The sequence below is a fragment of the Arvicanthis niloticus genome, chromosome 6 (genome assembly GCF_011762505.2).
Source record: "Arvicanthis niloticus isolate mArvNil1 chromosome 6, mArvNil1.pat.X, whole genome shotgun sequence".
NCBI lineage: Eukaryota > Metazoa > Chordata > Mammalia > Rodentia > Muridae > Arvicanthis > Arvicanthis niloticus.
The window spans coordinates 13,773,400-13,792,540 of record NC_047663.1 but is presented as its reverse complement, the minus strand read 5'-3'; the positions used below and the strand labels follow the sequence as shown (position 1 = coordinate 13,792,540).

The 19,141-nt window shown below is 39.8% G+C and overlaps 1 protein-coding gene across 3 annotated transcripts in view; it reads left to right on the top strand.

Annotated features, from left to right (window-relative positions):
- The window catches only part of Cep112 (centrosomal protein 112), a 407,052-nt gene that overhangs the window by 233,425 nt on the left and 154,486 nt on the right, over positions 1-19,141 (top strand). The window lies entirely within an intron of this gene.

Here is a 19,141-nt window from a genome sequence, read left to right as displayed (position 1 = left end):
TATTTACGCGTTTGGCTTGGATTATATTCAAGTCACACTCCTGAATGTTCTTTTTAAATGTTTAGATGTTTATCAGGTACTAAACGTGACCTGCTGTCCATCACAGCAGCTGTCATTGTTCCCTGAGCTCTTCCAGTAATGCCAGGTTGGAATGTAAGAGTCACGTAGTTCTATCCAACTCTACTTCTCTGTTCCCTTTCCTCTTCTTTCTCAAGTACTGTTGGGCCCTGAAAGACTGCACACAGTCACTGTAGGCAGTACTACACACAGTCACTGTAGGCAGTACTGCATACAGTCGCTCTAGGCAGTACTGCACACAGTCACTGTAGGCAGTACTGCATACAGTCACTCCAGGCAGTACTGCACACAGTCGCTCTAGGCAGTACTACACACAGTCACTCTAGGCAGTACTACACACAGTCACTTTAGGCAGTACTGCACAGATTTCACAGACTGTGAGCATAGGGCATTGCCTTCGTGCCCTAATTCACGTAGAAGTCAGATTGTAACATGTACCCTTAGCAGGGTATTTCTGAACTCACAACTAAGTCATAAGAGTGTTCTAAAGGGCTGAAAGCCTGCCTGGCTTCTCAGAAAACCAGGGAGGGCGCCACTGTGCTTGAAAATGTGTCCAAGAAGAATCCAGAGAGGAGGCCTCAGTGTCCCAGCCCAGGTCCTGAGGCTGCCCTGGGCTTTGCTGTGACTATGAGTAGAGGAGGTGTGCATGCTTGAACAGAACAGCGGTGTGATCTAACTTACCACTGTGTGAAGTGCAATCTCTCCATGGACACTATGTGAAGTGGGATCTCTCCATGGACACTGTGTGAAGTGGGATCTCTCCATGGACCCTGTGGGAAGTGGGATCTCTCCATGGACCCTGTGGGAAGTGGGATCTCTCCATGGACACTGGGAAGTGGGATCTCTCCATGGACACTGTGTGAAGTGGGATCTCTCCATGGACACTGTGTGAAGTGGGATCTCTCCATGGACACTGGGAAGTGGGATCTCTCCATGGACACTGTGTGAAGTGGGATCTCTCCATGGACACTGTGTGAAGTGGGATCTCTCCATGGACCCTGTGTGAAGTGGGATCTCTGCATGAACACTGTGTAAAGTGGGATCTCTCCATGGACACTGTGTGAAGTGGGATCTCTCCATGGACACTGGGAAGTGGGATCTCTCCATGGACACTGTGTGAAGTGGGATCTCTCCATGGACACTGTGTGAAGTGGGATCTCTCCATGGACACTGTGTGAAGTGGGATCTCTCCATGGACACTGTGTGAAGTGGGATCTCTCCATGGACACTGTGTGAAGTGGGATCTTTCCATGGACACTGGGAAGTGGGATCTCTCCATGGACACTGTGGGGAGTGGGATCTCTCCATGGACACTGGGAAGTGGGATCTTTCCATGGACACTGTGGGAATTGGGATCTCTCCATGGACACTGTGGGGAGTGGGATCTCTCCATGGACACTGGGAAGTGAGATCTTTCCATGGACACTGTGTGAAGTGGGATCTCTCCATGGACACTGTGTGAAGTGGGATCTCTCCATGGATACTGTGTGAAGTGGGATCTTTCCATGGACCCTGTGTGAAGTGGGATCTTTCCATGGACCCTGTGTGAAGTGGGATCTCTCCATGGACACTGGGAAGTGGGAACTCTCCATGGACACTGTGTGAAGTGAGATCTCTCCATGGACACTGTGTGAAGTGGGATCTTTCCATGGACCCTGTGGGAAGTGGGATCTCTCCATGGACACTGTGGGAAGTGGGATCTTTCCATGGACACTGTGTGAAGTGGGATCTCTCCATGGACACTGGGAAATGGGATCTCTCCATAAAGAAAACGGACTAGCAAGAGGGCAAAGGAGGAAGGGGAAGACCAGCAGTGAAGAACTACAATAATTAAAACAAGCCAGGAGAAGCTTGGGCCTGAGAGTTAGAGCAGCAGCCAGGTTGGTTTTTTTGTTTTGTTTTGTTTTGTTTTGTTTTGTTTTGTTTTTTAAGTTGTTCAGGATATGACAACTATGAAAGATAGAGCTGACAGGATTTACTGTTAGTTTATATGTGAGAGAGCAAAAGACAGCAAGCCTGGGGCAGTCATGGTGAAGCCCATAGACAGACAGAATCATTCTTTGAAAAGAAGAGCATGAGAGCCACAGGCGAGGCCTTGCACATCCAGTCAGGCTGAGGTGCCTTGTGAACAGGTATGTGGAATGTTGGTGAGCCTGTCATTAAAACAGTTCAGATAGTAATGCTGATGCCCTCATGTAGTTAGCCGAGCACTGAGGCAGCAGATTGTCGAGAGGTTACTGGAGCATCCTGAGGAAAAAAGAGATGTGGACATTAGCCTCAAAATGATTATCTTGAAAGATTATAAAATAATAGACTAGACAACCATACAAAAATACATGTAGATGTATGAATATGAGTAATATAAAGAGAAATACAAAATTAGAGGAAATTATTGCCTGTTGAGATCAAGAAAATTTTTACTTATTTATTTATTTATTTATTTACACTTCAGATTTTATTCCCTCCCTTCCACCCTCTGACTGTTCCACATCCCATACCTCCAACCCACCCCCTTGTCTCTATGAGGCTGTTCTCACCCCCACCCCCACCCACCTGACCTCTAAACTCTCTGGGGCCTCTAGTCTCTTGAAGGTTAGGTGCATCATCTCTGATTAAACACAGACCCGGCAGTCCTCTGCTGTGTTATTGGCCTCATATCAGCTGGTATATGCTGCCTTTTTGGTAGTCCAGTGTTTGAGTCATCTCAGGGTCCAGGTTAAGTGAGACTACTGGTCATCCTGCAGGGTCGCCCTCCTCCTCATCTTCTTTCAGCCTTTCCCTAATTCAACCACAGGGGTCAGTAGCTTCTGTTCATTGGTTGGGTACAAATATCTGCATCTGACTCTTTCATCTGCTTGTTGGTCTATCTGGAGGGCAGTCATGGTAGGTCCCTTTTTGTGAGCACTCCATAGCCTCAATAATAGTGTCAGGCCTTGGGGGCCTCCCCTTGAGCTGGATTCCACTTTGGGTCTGTCGCTTGGACCTTCTTTTCCTCAGGCTCCTCTCCATTTCCATCCCTGTAGTTCTTTCAAACAGGAACAATTATGGATCAGAGTTTTGACTGTGGGATGGCAACCCCCTCCCTCATTTGATGCTCCGTCTTCCTGCTGGAGGTGGGCTCTATAAGTTCCCTCTCCTTACTGTTGGGCATTTCATCTAAGGTCCCTCCCTTTGAGTCCTGAGAGTCTCTCACCTCCCAGGTCTCTGTTGCATTCTGGAGGGTCCCCCTACCTCCTGCCTCCTGAGCTTGCCTGTTTCCATTCTTTCTGCTGGCCCTCAGGGCTTCAGTTCTTTTCCCTCACCCAATACCACAGCAGGTTCTTTCCCCCAAACCCCCAACCATTTAACAAGAATTGATGCCATTTAAAGCAGACATAAGTGAACTGAGGAATTCTTGACAAGTAGATATGGAGCATGGTATTTCAAGACACAGGAAAAACAAATTCAAGAGAAAACAAAATTATGTCCAAGATGTACAGGCTGATCCCAAGAGGTCCTGGTTGGTAAGGCTAGACTATGGCTCATGGAGCTCTGGGGGTCTCTACTGCCTGGAGTAAGTGGCAAGAAGCCACTGAAGATGCTGAGGAATGACATGTCAAGATCTGGGGATCATTAGGAGAATCGATCTGTCAACAACCTTCTGATGGCATAGCAGTAGATAGAAGGGTTGCATGGAACTGGTCTAGCCCAGGAGACACTTTTGGGAGCTTGTTTATTTTCATGAAATACAGATAAAGAATCTTTGGAAACCAGGACTTTCAAGAATGTGACAGAAAGTCAGGAAGGATGAGGGTTGAGGAGAGGTCACTGGGTTTGGAACTGAGAAATCTCTGCCAATCTTGGACAGCATACTGAGATGATAGTGTAGCCGCAAACCACATTTGCCAAAGTTGAGTGGGGCCTTGCAGATGAGGGAGCCCTCTGTTGACTGGGAAGCTCTCACATTAAAATCAGGAAGTTACATTTTCAAAGAGCAGCCGGAATCAGAGCAGAGTGTCTTTTTACACCAAGCACATCATGAGCATTTTCAAGTAGGAGAGAGGGGACTACTGGAGATAATCCAAGCCGGAGACTAGCCAACGATGACTGATGCAGGTTTCCTGCTGGCAGCAGGGTATGCAGCTGAGGGCCACCCCACCTCAGACCTTGCCTCTACTGGGGAAGAAGCATGAGATACCAGCCTGTCCCTGGAGTATGCCACTCTCTCCTGTTTCTAGGTCCTTCTGCTTATAGTGTTGTAGTTATCTAACAGTTAGCTAGCCTTTTCTTCCTCCTCCTGCTTTCCTTGGAGGGTCCTTCCCCACATTCTTCATCGACAGGCTGACTTAACCACCTCTTTTATAATGTCTTCCTAGCTAATCTCATGGTATAACCACACTTGCATTTGTGCTTGCTTGTTTATTCTCTATTCCCTCCAACCCACCAGAGAGTAAGTTCCAAGAGCAGAGAACCTTATTCAGTTGAGTCCTATACCATTGATCCTAGAGAACCCTAGCACCTGGTGGGCACTCAGCACTAGTGTATATTGTGTGAGGGATAAGACACATGCCTGTCACCCACAGGAGAAGCAGAAGGTGCCTTGATAAAGATAAAATGGAAGTTGAAAGGAACTAATAGGAAAAAATTATCTATGACGCATAATCATATAGTCTACTTGTGTCAGGAGTTTCAAGAACCGTGAAGTAAGATGCATGGAAATTCAGAGGGGATGCTCTTATCCACGGGAGTGGAGCACTATGAGTGTGGAAGAATGGGGTTCCTAAAATGGACTGAGAATGTGGGTCAGACGGGAAAACTGAAGTAAGCACAGTCATTTTAAGCAACATGGAGGAAAGGCACTGAAGAGGTTCTCTAGCATGCTGGGAATCAAAGAAAAGAGAGCATTCCAGAGAAAGGGGAGAACGCAGAACCTGTGCAGACAGCCACTGTACTATTTCAAAGTCTATGGTAAAATCCAAGCACTAGGCTCTTGATACTGAATTATTTATATTCCATACTGAGAAGTGTTTTACATAATTAAGAAAAACAAAAATTTAGCAATTTCAACTGGAAAAAAAATGCCTGGACTAAGTCAAAAGCATACCTTGTGGAATATTACTTTTTAAAGCTTTAGAATCAAATACAGTGCTTTTCAGAAAAGATATTCATTAAATGTTATGTGAGTAAATCAAAGACTTCAGTATAGCCTTAGTATATGACAGTGTGTATAAATAAATTATAATTCATCCAAATTTGATTTTAATCCATTATACATACTTTGAATAGGGCAAAATTTATCTTTGTATTCAAATATTCATTTGTGTCTCAAATAATTTCTTCCATATTACTTAAATAAGTTAAACAAAAAGCATATTTTAGACATAATTTTGATATTTCTCTATAATGTAATAAACATTTGAGTTTCTTCTATGAAAATTTAAATCAATACTAATAAGCTTAAAGTTTAGTTGTTAATCATTCTGCAAAGTTGCTAAATTCTTCTCATTCAATTATAAAGTTTAATATAGAGTTGGAAAATGGTTCAGTGGTCAGGGCACCTATACAAATGTTAGTACCTGAGTTCAAATCCTCAACCTCTCCCTAAAAATCTGGTACAGTCATTCAGACCTGTAACTCCAACATTGCAGAGTAGAAAAAAGTGGAAGTAAAAGGTTCAGTAAAAGGCACTGACTGAGAGGAATAATACAGAGATCAGACAGGACACCAGTACTGTCCTCTGCCTCATCACATGGGCATGACCCCCACATGTATACATATACCACACACAACTTCATGTGTACATACACCTGACAGTTCAAAATTTGATAGTAGCTCAAAATCTAGTCAGAATCAATGTCTTATTGATTAGTGTAAATTTAGGTTCAAGGAGAAGAAGACAATAACACTAGAATAATGAGGAATCTGAGTGGAGTCTTGCCTGTAAGCCTGAATCCCTGCTGTAGCACAGGGTGAGGGTTAGAACATCCCGAGTCCAGATCCTACCTACCTGTCAGCAGTGATTTAGTCCAAAATGATCCCTTCAGTGGCCTTGAGTTATGGAAAACATGAAGTATTTCCACAAGGTCAAGTCCTTGAAGTAGAGAATCCAGGAGAATACTTGATTGACATTTGCAAAGTGAAAGCTGCTGCTTTTACACTTTAAAAATTCTTTTCAAACAGGATTGCACTAAAGTCCATGCTGTATGACCCTTTGGATAGTTAAAGAGCAATACTATGTGCTGACAGTGAATAACTTTCATGTCCATTAAAGAAAAAACTATTGAGCTACTTAAAAGTTAACCATTCTTTAAATAAAGGATGTTTAGAAAATAGGAAGAATAAAGAATTGAGGGAAGCTCCTGTCACTGACCTCCTGGGTTATGAGCAGTGAGAGCAGCTTAACGTCTATGGAGATTAGAGTCCAGACTAGCTGCCTGAGATCATGCGAAGAGGTTTTGTCTCTTCCTGTTCTACAGATTATGCTAAAGATACTTCATTTGCCTTTTGAATTCTTTAAAACTATAATTTGTTTTATGGTATTTTATTTGTGAACCCGGCATAATTGGTTGTGTTGTTTAGCTTTGAGATATTTGGAGTTTTAATTTTTTAATATGGATATTAGCATATACACAAAATTTTAAAAATACTTCCAATTTTCTTTCTCATTATTTAAGATTTCCAGGAAATCATGAGTTCCTGTTGCCCTTCAGTAAGCTTAGCTTACCTTTCATTTCCTCCTGGGGCATTTTCTTTTGCTTAATATGCCCTTAGCGTTATTTATATTTCCTTTAATTTGTAATATTTTTGTGAAAAGTGGTTATTATCCAGGGACTGAATATTTATACTAGACCTGTGGTATATATTTTCATTTTCTGTAAAATTGTCTGTTACTTCTTTGTTTTTTTTTTCATGAACACATATAAACTCCTCCTACATTAGTGATAAAAATCTTACCACTGTGACAAATATTCTTGGTATGTGCCTTTTAGTTATATGGTACATAATGCTTGCTTTTATTTTTATTCAGTGTAGTATACCTGTCTTGCCCTTTATAAGTTCTCACCTATAAATAATTGTTTTAAACTTAACATTTTGATATTCTAAAATATATTGACCAATGATTTTCTGCAGTATACAAAATGAAAAGCTCTTATGAATTTGACATACATTTACCAGCTTAGGTTCCCAGACCATAATTTTAAATAATATCTGAAGGATTATTCTGGAAATCTGCCAGCCTAAAGTCATTAAAAGAGTCTGAACAACAATTCAACATCTTTTTCAAATTTAAAAATACCTCATATGGCATAATTACCCAAAGCTAAGGTCATAGAAACTACTCAGACCTTTGAAATTTATAATTAAAGGATTAATATTAACTTATGAAGACATTGTCATTTTAGCTTTAAAGGGATTTCTAATTTCAGTTCTTTTCTTTCTTTGATCTTTTCCCTGACTTGTTCCTTTGATTAAAAAATTTTAAATTCAGTATTGAGATTTATATAAATTGATTGACAAATAACACCCAGGCTAATCTATATTATATCCTCCAGATGATGAACTTAGAGTTGTCCTTTTTCTGTGGTTCTGTGAGCTGTAAAGGGCTACTATGGCACCTTGAAGCATAACAAGGATTTGTGGAAGAAAAAATTCACAAGGCCAACTTGGAAAATCTAGGAATGATACAGACTCAGATACAATGAATCAGTATTCACTTATGGTGAGGTATGGATTGTGTGCATGTTTGTGTGTGTGTGTGTGTGTGTGTGTACAGGTATATGGGTGTGTACTCACACGTGGGGCCAGAATGTGTGAGTGTAGCTGCATATTTACAAGCATGTAAGTGCATTTAGAAGCCAGAGGTTGTGGTCTGGTGTTTCCCCAGATTGCTCTTGTATTTTGAAATGGCATCTTTTATCACACCCAGAGCTCTGTGCTTATCTGGTTAAGTAGTCAGTTTGCTCTAGGAATTTCCTATCTCTACTTCCTGCCTGCTTGGATTACAAACAAACACCATCCTTACCTAGCTTTTACTGAGTTCCGGGGATCCAAACTCAGGTCTTCATGCTTGTGTGGCAAATGCTTTACCCACCGAGCCATCCCTCCAGTCCTAAAGGATTAGAATTTTAATGTGTGCAAGTGACTTCCATGGTAAACCTGCTCTGAATGGTGAGTTATTTTTTCTTACTAAAAGCTAAGATTTTTATCTTTTTGACAGGATACCAAATAAAATATTTTAACTAAGTTAGCTTATTATCTCCTCTGTAACAAGATGAAATGTGTTCTTGTTTATTCCCCCCCCCCCTTTTTTTTTGAACATCAGTTCTCACCGTTTCCTACTATATCCTGTTCCTGTGAAGCACCTGTCCCATAGGAAGTCCCCTAAATCAACACTGGAGTCATTTCTGGGCATTCGTTTATTAAACAATAGAGAAGGGTTTCTTTCTCTTATGCTTATATACAAATGGTAAGCATACTGAGAAAACATCAGGGAAACAATACCTTTCACAATAGCTTCCCAAAAAAAGTTATCTAGGAGTAACTCTAACCAAGCAAGTGACTGACCTATATAATAACTTTGTAACACTGAAGAAGCCATCAGAAAAATGGATCTGCCATGTGCATGGATCAGTAGGAGTGATACTGTGCAAATGGTCATCCTACCAAAAGCAGTCTACAGATGAAATGCAATCCTTATCAAAATCCCTACACAATTCCACACAGAAATTGGGGGAAAAAATGTAAATTTCACATAGAAGCGCATGCACGCGCACGCGCACACACACACACACAAAAACAAAAGAAAAAACAGGATAGATAGGTAGGTAAAAGAATCTTGATTAATAAAATAACTGCTGGGGGTATCAGTATCCCAGATTTCAAGTTGTGTCACAGAGTTATAGTCAGGAAAACAGCAGGGAATTGGCATAATAACAGGTTGATGAATGAAATGGAATTAAAGACCCAGACAGAACTCTATAGACCCACAGGCACCTGGTTTCTTCCCTCCTTCCCTCCTTCCTTCCTCCCTCCCTCCCTTCTTTTCCTTCCTTCCTTTCTTTTTTTCTAACAAGAAAGCCAAAATTACTCATTGGAGTAAAAACAGTGTTTTCATTGGTTAAAGCTGATAGCTGCATGTAAAAGAATGAAAAACGAGGGCCTGGTGAGATGGTTCAGCCTTTACAAGCACTGATTGCTCTTCCAGAGGTCCTGAGTTCATTTCCCAGCAACCACATGGTGGCTAACAACCATCTGTAATGGGATCTGATGCCCTCTTCTGGTATGTCTGAGACAGCTACAGTATACTCACATACATAAAGTAAAATAAATCTAAAAAAAAAGGAAATAGATGCATATCTATCATCCTGAATAAAATTCAACTCGTAATGGATCTAGGACCTTACAGAAGACTAGATATTCAAAATCTGATAGATAGCAGAAAAAGTAAGGAATAGACTTGAAAATTCATGGTACAGGAAGAGGCTTTCTCAATAGGACACAGATAGTGCAGGCTCCAAGACCAACAGTTAATAAAGAGGATCTCATGAAGTGAAGTTTATGCATGGTACCATCATTAAGCAAAGATGTAGGCTAGGGAATAGGAAAAGATCTTTACAAATTAGTTAGCCATTTGGCAGAGAGTTAGTACCTAGAATATACAAAGAACTCAGATTGCTTGCATATTCATGCTGCAAAGGGTCCATCTTACCTGGCAGGACTGCCAAGCTCAGTGCGGATGGGAAGTCTCAGACAGAACCAAAGCAGGCTGCTCTTTTCTACAGGGTTTGCATGTTTTCTGTCTCCTGCTCTCCCCCTCTCTGCCTCTGAAGGAAGTTAAAGAACACCCTTCTTTTCTACAAACCCTGGGGAACAAATCAGTAGTCCCTGTACTTGGAAGGTATAGGCCAAAGGACCAGGAATCTAAGCTCATGCTTAACTACATAACAAGTTCAAGCCAGTCTAGGATAGATGACGAAAGCCTCATCTCAAAACAAAACAAAACAAAATTGTTTGGAAAAAATCCAGAAATGTATGTGAGTGTTATAAGCATTTGAAGTTTATAAATCAGAGAATGCTCATTCTTCTCCAGCCTAGCTTTCTAATGTTCTAGTGAAACCATTTAAAGATGAGGAGCTGCCATTCATTACAAGTCTCTGTTTGGATGCTCATAACTGAAAAATTAATAGCTAGAATAAATGAAAATTTTTTAGGTTAATGCAGTAAAATATTTTGTTTTGAATTGGGAACTTACTTGAATTCATTTGTTATCTTCAGGTTTTAGTTCAGATTGAAGCAGCTGCTATCAAATAACAGAAACAAGCACTTTGTGGCTCATGCACATGAAGTGTCTGATGTTTGTGAATGCTTAAGATTAGCACTGTAGCTACATCCCTTCACTCTCATGCAGTGGGCCTAAGACTACTCATCTCACTGACTCAGACCTGTTCCTTGGCTAATATAGAGAGGTAATCAACAGTCCAAAAAACCTATACCTCTAGAAATGATCTTAATTGTGAACATTTTTCAAATTTAATGGACAAAATTTATTTATATTTTTATAACATTGCATGCCACAATCACATGGCTTTCTTTTCACGAATGCAAACGTAGTTTGATATCAGAAACACTGTAAATCACTGCATTAATAAGTACAAAGAAAAAAATTTACTGTTTCATCTGTATTAGAGTGAGACCAAGTTTTTGTTTAAAAAAGACATTAGAATACAATGATAAGCTATACATCACATTTTATTTCTCTCTCATATAATAGTCTGGAGTTATTAAGTGACTGTTGTAGGGGAGCCAGACAGGGGCAGGGAATACTGTTGTAGAAGATCACTTAAGCACCTGGGGTTTTGGTATATCTCTCTCATCCCAATGTAGTGATCCCATCCCTGCATTAAAGGTTGCTGCCTCAGTTGGCACTGTTTCCCAGCTAGTGAGGAAAATAGTCAAAGACAATGAGGAAACTAGTAATTTCCTTTTAAGGAAGTGTAGAATTTTCCTGTATAGTTCTCCTAAGCCACTGACAAAACTGGGTTTTAGGACCACAGCTAAGAAAGCATGGGTTTGTTGCTTTGCATAGTGCTAAAAGGCAGAAAGAAGCTACCATTGGAAGCAGGAGGAGGATATAGGAGAATCAGAAGGGAATAAGGAAATGTAGGGCAACATATACCTCACACAAACACTCACTCTGCACATTTGATACCTACGTTGTATACAGCCCTGGTTAGTTAGGGCAAAGCAGATATTATCATGTCAGAGTTGATCCTAACAGGAACTCTTGGCTGTATGCTGTGATTTATATTTATATAGGTGTCGTATATAATTTTAAGTTGTCTAATGTAATGATACAGAAGATTAAAACCTTTTAAGTACCAGGAATGGGACCATTTAAACAGCACGCCCACATTTCAATCCATTGAGATGAAGTTGTTATAGGCCATGTCAGTGTCTGGATAAAGGGATCACTAAAACCAAAACAGCCTGTTTGAAGATCCCAAGGCAAAAGGCAGAACGTGTCTGACCAAGGAGCAGCTTGGAGCAAGCATGGTGTGTGCGTGGAGAGAAGTAATTGGGATGAGATGCACAGAGAATTCAAGAGCACTGATTCATTCTCCATGGAAGACAAGGATTTGGATTTAATCCTGAGTAAAGTGAGACATGAGAACATTTCTCCTTGTAGGAAAAACCTCGCTGTCTGAGAAAAATGTAGGCAGCTAGCTAAGAAGCTACTTTGGTCATGTAGGTGAGAAATGTCAGTGGGTGAGGCCAGAGTGTAGCAGACGGTGGAGAGATTCTAGGTGTATTTTGAAAATAGTTATCATGGTATACACTGCAGAGCAAGACATGGAGAAAAGCTCACACACATGAACATGTGGAAGGTTATGGTTGGATGACACTTTGTGTGATTTTCTGTCTTTCTAAATGTATATTATAAGTACTTTGTAAGCTGGACAGGAATATTTAGGAGTCACTATCTGTTCATATTGTTCCCTGTCCCAGCCCTGGGATAGCTTCTGCCTGTTTCTAATCTTTCCATTCCTATGAGATCAGAATCATGGAGAAAAGAATGTGCTGGCCCCTAAGTTCTAAGGTTTTGCCAGCTATTATCTGAAAACAAGCAAAATGATTGTGATGTCACTGTCTGTCCTCACCCCTCCCTGGGAGATGAGGGGTTTCTCAGTAGTGTGACCTATGGATGCAAGTCACTTGTCAGGGTAGAAGCACATTGAAGAAGGCACTGTGGCTTTGCCTGCCCCATAGCCTTATGGTGTTATCATCACCTCTAGGATCCTAGTGGGGTCTAACCTTAGCCCTCCCATCTCCCAAGGAAAGACAGGCCCTGGAACTAACAGGGATAAAAGAAAAGTGTAATGCCACAACAGCCAAGCAGGCAGACAGTATGAGACCACTGAGGGACACAGGACCATCCGTCCCCAAAGGAAATATGGTAAGAATGAGAAACAGTGAGATGCCTTTATGTCTGAGGTAGGGATTTTTTAAATACCCTAATTCTCATAATAACCTAAATTTAGACACGGCGATGTGAACACAGCCCTTCCCCTTAAAAAGATCAATTTTAGTGGGCGGGAAGGCTTTACAGTCAGTCATCATTACACTTAACTGGAGTTAAGGTCATCCTGTAACTTTGTTGAACTAATTGCCTTGGAAACATCTAGGATGGTGTCTCAAAGTCAAGAGTGAACAGAAGCAATTGAGCAGAATTTTCTAGAAATGTTTAGATTACTTAAAATTTTACAAAGTACCATTGCCCTAAATAAAGTTTTGCTACAGTTTCATGCCTTTTGGAAAAAATATTATTTAATACCATTTCTTTTTTTCTACTTTTTTATTTTTTGTATTTACTTTCATTAAACTAATTAATATTAAAGTGGATTTAAATATATGACAAGATATAGCATTTAAAAATTTGTATTATATAGTACCACAGCATTAAGTGTACTTGAGTTGTTGTGCAGCTGTTCCCATTTTTATCTCCAGAATGTTTCATCTCACAAAACCAAAATAGTATCTTTCAAACAATAAGTCACCATTAATTCTCCCCAGCCTTTGCTCACCACTACTCTGTTTCAGAATATTTGACTCCTCCAGGTGTCTGGTACAAAGGAATCATTCAGTAGATACCATTTTGTAACTGATGTATTTCACCTGATACTGGAGTGCCATAGCTTGTGTTAAAATTTATTGTGTGGATATACCACGTTTTGTTTATCTTTATTGATGGACATTTGGTTTGCTTCCAGCTTTAAGCAATTATTAATGATTAGATAGTGAGCATGGTTCTAGCAATAACTACTATGGTTTGGGGGGTTAGTTTGTTTTAATGTATAACAAGATCATATATCTATGTGATAAAAAGCTGAAATATAAAGAAAGATATAAAAGTACAAATATGTTTCTTGAGATGATACAGTCATTTTTGCTGTATTGTTGTAGCTGGTCTTTGCTACTCTGTGGGTCCTTCTCTTTCCCACCATTCAGCTTTCACCCCTTATCACTAGAGAGGAGAGAAAAGAGAATAGAGACGAGAGAGACAGAGACAGACACACACACAAACACACACACACACAGAATCACTGAATCTAATTTCTTTCCTATTGTTTCTTCTTTGACCATGACTACTAACAAACCTCAACCAATCCCCTGAATGACCAACAACCACTAACCACGCCGATTGTGGCTCTATCGTTTATATACTCTCTAACCAGTTCTCAGCACTGCGAACATCACACAATCGCAGAAACAAGCTGCAGCTGACAGAACCTAGAGCATGAGGCAAATTTTGGTCAGCTGCTGCAGACAGCATGAAACAGCCCACCTCCCTGCACCTGGGAATAAAGCAGAAGCACGTTCTTATAATATGTCTGTGTGTTTTAAAGAAACCAAAATTTCAGGATTCTCAAATCTGTCATTTCTTTCCCCACCTTCTGTTTGAAGCCATTGTGTTGTATGTAGCAGGAAATTAGAAAGAGACATTTACAATGAAATAAACGTTTTCTAGGTTAGTGACCAAGGTTTTCAGGAGACTTTTCCTGCTCAATTGTAATCTTTATCTGTTTCAGTGGTAACAACAGCTTTTCATTTTTTGCATATAAACAAATTTTTTATATAAACAAATACTTATCCCCAATGCAAAACTTAGACTGGCTTCCATTCTGATGTTAACACATCCTTATAGTACATAGGTTGATTTAATTCCACAGGGTTTGTTTTTCTGTAACATAATGTCTCTCTGCTGCTGCTGTTCCTTTCTCATTAACCTTCAGAAATTTTAAAGTTAACAGAGCACTATTAATCTATCTCTGGGTTTTTAATTTTCCTCTTTGTTGCATGTTACTTCTTGACTGAATTGGCTTATAATTTTTACTGTGAGGCTCCCGAGCCAAGGCCCCAATGCCGTTTCCTGGTAGTAAGAAATTACTTTGAATAGCTCTTTTGAATCTTCATTCCTGAAACCAGGGCAGCCTTTGCTACATTGCGTACACACCCAGAAAGCATAGGCATTCTTTCTGTTTGAGATATAGGAAAACCATCGCCCCTAGAAATGGCTTGTTCACTTTTCCTGCACAAAATACTGTATTTCTCATAGTTTATGCAGTAGGCATTTTGAGATCTGAGGCTTTTGATGTGGTCACAGCCTCTTTGCAAATGACTGCATTTTCTGCAGTTGAAGCACCAGGCATTTTATATAGCAGACCTCTAGCTAGAGTTTGACTGATTATATTAGCATGGAACCTTTAAAGCCAGTATTGCTCTTATCCCTTATGCACTCGTACATAGGCACTGCTAGCACCCTTAATAATGTTTTAACATCTAGTATTCACATTTTCAAATGCCAAGGTCACTATTAACACCTGTCTTGCATCAGGGTCTAATGTGGCTTTGGTAATAGCTGAGACTAATCTTTGTTAAAAAAAAAAATCAATGAAGGCTTCTCCAAAGCCTTGTATAAACTTTGTACACAAAGTGGGTGTTTTCCCAGGCTCTTCAACCTTTTCCCAAGCTCTTAAAGCCACTAAGTGACATGGTTCTATAGAACTGTGATCAAATTGAATCTGATCCTTTATATCCTTTATATACCCAGCAACTGATGTTTTACTGTAGTCATTCCCTTCACACTATCTTGCTGTTCAATATCTGTGACCTCTTCCCTCCACCATGTTAATTATTGCAACTGCAAACTGGCCTCTAGTACAGCTGTCACTAATGCCTTCAAGTCTTGGAAAATAATTCTGAATAACCCAGTTATTTAGAATTTGTTTCACATAAGGCAAGTGCATCCCATATGAAATTGTGAGCTCTTTAAAATGCCTTATACAATCATTTCTGTAGGATGCTATCCTATCTCTTCATAACCTTCTTCCACACTATTAGCAGGCATTTGCTATACAACTACTACAAAATCTGATGGTGATCTCATAACCCAGGGCTGCCACTCCTCCCACTCTGATGGTGAGGTTGGTTTGATATTAGCTCTTTCTCTCAAAACAGGTTATTTTCATCAGATTTTCCTCCCACTTTTTCATGTCAAAACTATGCTTTTTCTTTGACTCAACTGCCCTCCTGCACAATTTCTTTTCAATTTTCCTCCTGCAAGAAACCCCTACTCTCTTGCTCCGTCACCAGGACTAAGCTTTTGTGCTCTCTGTTTTCTTGTGCTCCTTGCTTTCCCAGTTCTCCCACCTTCACCCACAATCTCTCCAGCTGAACCACAAACTACAACCATTTCAGAAAAGTAGAGTGACCCCTTTTGTTTTTCCATTTCAGCCATTTTTGTTCGTTTCTTAACCCTCTGCGTTTCACCCACAACCTTCCCAACTGCTCAGCCATTCTTCCAAACTTTTTAAAAACAATATAAGAAAAAGAAAACAACAACCAAAACCCAGAACCCCACCCCCGGGAGGAAAAGATATCCTAGTGATAGCAGCTGCAATAAATTTTTTGTGGTGTCCAAAAAAAAAAAAAAATCCTGCATCACCTGTCATTTTCTATGTGGCATTTGAAATAAACATTTTCATTTTTTTCTTTATTGAGCCTAACCTTTAGGCTCCACTTGTAGCTGGTCTTTGCTGCTTTGTAAGTTCTTCTTTTCCCTGATCTTATCCCCAGCTCCAGGTTCAGCCTCTATCACTAGATAGGAGACAAGAAGGATAGAGGGGAAACAATGAAATTCTTGAATCTAATTTCTTTTCTTTTATTCCTCCTTTGACTATGACTACCTCAATTAGCCCCCCTCAATGACCATCAAACACCAACCATACCTATCCCAATAGCATTTATATACCCTCTAAAAAGTTCCCAGAAAACTAAATATCACACAGTTCCAGAAACTATCTGCAGCTGGCAAAACCATGCATCTCTTAGAGTATCAGGCCAATTATAGTCAGCTGCTGTAGGTATTCTTTATAATATTTCTGTGGCTTTTAAAGAAATCAAAATTCCAGAATTCTCAAAACTCACTTCATAGTACTTTCAATCCATGAACGTAGGAGGACTTTTTTATTTAAAATTTTTCATACAATAAATTTTGATCACATTCTTTTTCTCCCAGCTCCTCCCAGATCTTCCCTGTACCCCAACCCATCTAACATCATGTTCTTTCTCTTTTTCTGTATCTCAAAAAAAGTACACACACCACTACCACCACCAAAAATGTGGAATCCGTTTTGTGTTGTCCAACTCACCTGACCATGAGGACTAGCCTGGTCTGTGATACCCAGAAACACTGCATTGTAGAAAACACATTTTCCCTTTTCCAGCAGGTATGGATTACAAAGAGCTTCTTTGTTAAGAATGGGGACTTGTCTACTTCTCCTTTGAGCTGGGATTTTTCTGGTTTAAACTTCTTAAAGTCTTATATATGCTGTAATAGTCTCTGTAAATTCATATGTGTATCAGTTCTGTTGTGTCTTGAACACAATGGGTTTTTGGAGTTTTCCACTGATTCTTGTGCTTACAATCTATCAGGAATCCAGATAGATTCCTGAGCCTTGTGGGGAGGAATTTGATAAAGACATCCCACTTAGTGCTGAGCGATTCAAAGTTTCTCACTCTCTGCCATTGTCTAGTTAATTCACCTACTGTAGGAAGCTTCTCTGAGGGGGATTGAGTGATGCTTTGATCTATGGGTATAGAAGTATGCCATTAGGAGTCACATTATCACTTTGTTTCTTTAGCAGAATAATAGTAGTAGATTTTCTCCTAGGCCCATGAACTGTCTGGTCCCATGTTCTCGGCCACTTTAGCAGTTTCAGATATGGGTTCCATCTTGTGTAGTGAGCCTTAAAACCAGCCAGAAAGTGCCTGCTTGTTCCCGTAGCATTTGTGCTACTATTGCACCAGTGTATCTTACAGGCCAGTCTCTAACGTAGAGCATAGGGTTTGTACCTGGTGACACTGATGATTACATTTCTCCTTTGGCATTATGCAAACCATGGGTCCTAGGTCAGTGGAGGAATGAAGCTTCTAATTGGGCACCAGCTCAATATTTCCATGTTTAATGTCATAAGGAAGTAGTGGTTCTGGCAATAGGGCCTTACTGTCAGGTCGTGGGGCCTTCACAATAGCTTGTTATGTTGTGGGTGTGGAGGGGTGACTATAAGACCCAGTTGACCAGAGACTCAATAATATAGAACCCATTTGTGGCACTAGAGATTTTACTTAGTGCCTTAAGATGTCTAGCTGTGGCCTGGTCCCCCCATAGGAGGCCTTTTGATCTTCTAGTATATTCTTCTATTACTTTTTTCTGTGTTTTCATATTTTTATTATAAACATCTTTTGTTTTTTGATTATCTTTATTCTTATGTATTTTTAAGGTATTGTGAATGTATCGGTTTCCTTATTCTTTTCTCACCAACTACTTTTTGTATGTGAATGTTTTTAGTCCTGCTTTTCTGGAAATGGTTATCAGTTCTCGGTATTCTAATGGACTCTTCAGGGTCGCTTATGTGTAGAACCATCTCATCTAGAAATTAATGATTCTTTATTTTCTCTTTATGATTCATTTATTTTTCTCTTGTATTTATCTAGCAAAGAATTCAAAGACTAAATTAAATAAGAGTGGAGAAAATAAACATTTAAGTCTTAGTCTTGGTTTGAAAGGAAATGCTTAGAACTTCCTCCATTTAGTATAGTTGGCTATGGCTTTGTCCTTTACAATCTTGTTTATGTTGAAGTATGTTTTTTCCTATTCCTGTTTCTTCTGTGTGTATAAAGATATTTTATGAATCTATTCAGATGATTCTGTGATTCAGCCCTTCAGTTTATTGATATGATGCATTATGTTTATTGATTTGCATATATTGAAACATCCTTGCATCCCAGGAATGAAAACTATTTGGATATGATGATTGATCTTTTTGATATGTAGTGGAATTAGGTTTGCAAGTATTTTTCTATTTTGTAAAGATTTTTAAATGTATATGTGTGGATGTGGATATGCACATCTCATTACAGGTATGCAGAAGTTACAAGTGCCAGATTCCAAAAGCTGGAGTTACAAGTAGTTATGAGCCACCAGACATAGATGATTGCACCTGAACCTCTCAAGGTCTCCGAAACAATATGTGCTTTTAACCACTGAGCCATGTCTTAGCCAATTTTGCAAGTATTATATTCAGAATTTTTGTATTCATGCTCATCTAGAAGATTGTTCTAATGTTTTCTTCTTTGCTGTGTTTTTATCTCATTCATGTATCAGAATAGTACAGACTTTATAAAATGAATTTCCTACCACTACTGCCTTTCTTTTTTAATGGAATACTTGATTTTCTGTGTGATCATTTCTAAGGTCTGGTAGAATTCATCAGTGAACCCATCTTGGCCTGGCCTGGTTACAGTTGAAAAACTATTACTGCTTCACTTGTGCAGATCTCCTTATCCTTTAAGCTTAACTTTGGTAGGTCATGTGTATCTAGAAATTGATCTGGTCCTTCTTTTTTTATTTTTGAGACACTATATCGCTCTGGCTGAACTGGAACTTGCCCTGTAGACCAGACTGACCTCAAACTCACAGAGCTCTGCCTGCCTCTGCCTCCGAAGTTCTGGGATTAAAGGCATG